This window comes from Mastomys coucha, unplaced genomic scaffold (assembly GCF_008632895.1).
Source record: "Mastomys coucha isolate ucsf_1 unplaced genomic scaffold, UCSF_Mcou_1 pScaffold8, whole genome shotgun sequence".
Lineage (NCBI taxonomy): Eukaryota > Metazoa > Chordata > Mammalia > Rodentia > Muridae > Mastomys > Mastomys coucha.
The window spans coordinates 41,085,834-41,088,156 of NW_022196914.1; the positions used below are offsets into that span (position 1 = coordinate 41,085,834).

General features: G+C 41.5%; 1 pseudogene; it reads right to left on the reverse strand.

The window, feature by feature from the left end:
- Positions 1–772: 772 nt before the first annotated feature.
- Positions 773–2,057, reverse strand: LOC116083904 (annotated as a pseudogene).
- Between the last annotated feature and the right edge of the window lie 266 nt (positions 2,058–2,323).

Sequence of the window (2,323 nt, forward strand, 5' to 3'; positions counted from 1 at the left end):
AATATAGATTTAAAAAAAAGTTTCCTAGTAGTATATCCCATGTACAGAGCATCCGTTTAAATAGGATTATCAAACACATCCAGCATCATGTTGCTCACTAGACAGTTGATTTCTTATCACTTTCCAGGTCAAGGGTAAAATTGGAACAGTGATGAACACTGACCAGGAATTCAATAAAACAGATGAGTGGCAAGTTGTCCAAGTTACACTGGGTTCTCAGGAACCTAACAGCTCATCAGGTTTCTGCCTCTGAGAGGATTAACTCACAAAAGGCAGAGGCCAACATCAGGGCTCAAGCCACATTAGGTAAGGCCATACTCCATTTCTCTTACCAAACAACTGGAAGAGTGAGGAGCTTCTGAGTTCGACTCCACAGAGGGTTAGTCACCTTCAAGCATGGAGACAGACATGCCTACCTTTTTACCAGTTTGATTCTTACTAGCATGCCCTTCTTAGGCATTTAAAAGGATAAGAGTATATATAGGTATGCACAGTAAGGAATCAAGTATAAATATTCAGATTGTTGCTTTTTAAAATAACAGATTGAAGTGATTCCTCAAAGAAAACCAATTTCTTTATAAATGAAATGTAGTATATAAAAAGCTGGAATTGTGGATAATTTTCAAATAAAAAACTCAAGTATAAAACTCCTTATTTTTTTCTTTCCAAACTACACATATTCATACAGTTTACTCTACCATACTCCATATATAATTCACCACTAGCATAAAGTATGTTAATACTAAAACTCTTCAGTTAGCTAATTGAGTTCCTACATCCTGACAACTGCATCAAAACTGCAGCACTGAGCCAGAGTTGAGAGGCATCTTCTGTAAGCACTGCTTCCTTCTTGCTGCTCTCGTGTCCCACAATTATTAAAAGAAAGGATCTGCTCTGCGAACATCTACATCATCCACTGCCTATTTGGAACATTGTTAGGAGCCGATTCTCCTCTCTGCTCTGCACTGTTGGATGATGGGATTTCACCATAGGTGCTACCATATGCTTCCATAGCCCGGACCATACTTTTCTTCCTTAACAACCATCTTCTCTGTATCTTCTTTTGCAAGCTGTAGGTAAAATGTATATTGTACTTCCAGAACGTCCTTGTTGATTTCAGTAACTTCCAGCTGATTTCTTAAGTCCTTCAGCTTAATGTAGTGATGAACTTTGTCCTGGGCCCAATGAAACTTAGCACATCTGGTACTGGAAGACTGCATGACATAGCAAAGAGTTTCTGTGTCTGGGATCTTGTGGGGTTGAAGCCCAAATTCCAAGTTCTTAACCTTAACTCCAAAAACTTCTTTACTGAAAATTTCATAAATACACTTTCCATTAAACTCCGCTATTCGTGGCTGATATTTCTACAGTTTCTGCATTAGGATACACCCTCCTTCCCGAAATTCTTTACTCGACAGATCCTTGCTGCCTGGCATTCTTCGTTCCAACATGTTGGTGAATCCAATGCCATATTTCCTGAGTACAGCGTGATCATCCATGTGATTCAGCAGTCCCTCACTCAGCCCTGACCTGAACAGACCCTTCCAGAAATTATTTCCAGGCCCAGAGTAGTGATACCCTTTGTCTGCAGCCGTTAACCCTGGGTTACTGTCAATAATCACAATGTCCAGATTGAATGCCAAAGTGTCAGGAAGAATCTTGGTTAAGAAGCTGAGCTTCAGAGACACCATTGAAACGGTCGACTTTCTTTTTCACTTTAAACATCTCTGTGATTTTCTTTTGCTTTTGCTTTGGTTTTGTGGACTTGCCAAATTTCTTTGGTGCAGCAGGTTTTTGGGGCTCACTGGGTCCTGGAGCTCTGCTGCTCTGGTTTTGCTTTTCTTTCTCTTTGGAGCCTCTGGTACAAGTTCCTGGGCTGGAGCTTCTGCTGTCATCTGCTGTTCAGTCACGGCTGCCAGGTTAGGAGCTGTTGCTGGTACCTGCTGTCCAGTCCTGACTGCCACATTAGGAGCTTTTGCCATCATTTGTTGAAATGGAAATGAATACAAAGCTTGAGCCTGTTCCAGAGAACAGCTGCGTGAGCTCTCCCCGTCCATGGCAGCGCCGCAGAGGGTGCTGCTACCTGCCTAGCCCAGCAACTCCCACTCTGCCGCTCAGAGTGCAGACTTATCCCAAGATCAGGGCGGCTGGTGGACTCTTCTTTCCATTACACAAGTCTATGGCAATACTAGTAATTCAAATAAGGGTTTTATTTTACTGTTTCTTAATCACCTTGTGTCCTTAACTACCAATCCATCTCTAGCTCCTAATTTATTAATCCTTATTCTCACCTTTATTTTTTTCCTAAGAAGTATGTGACACA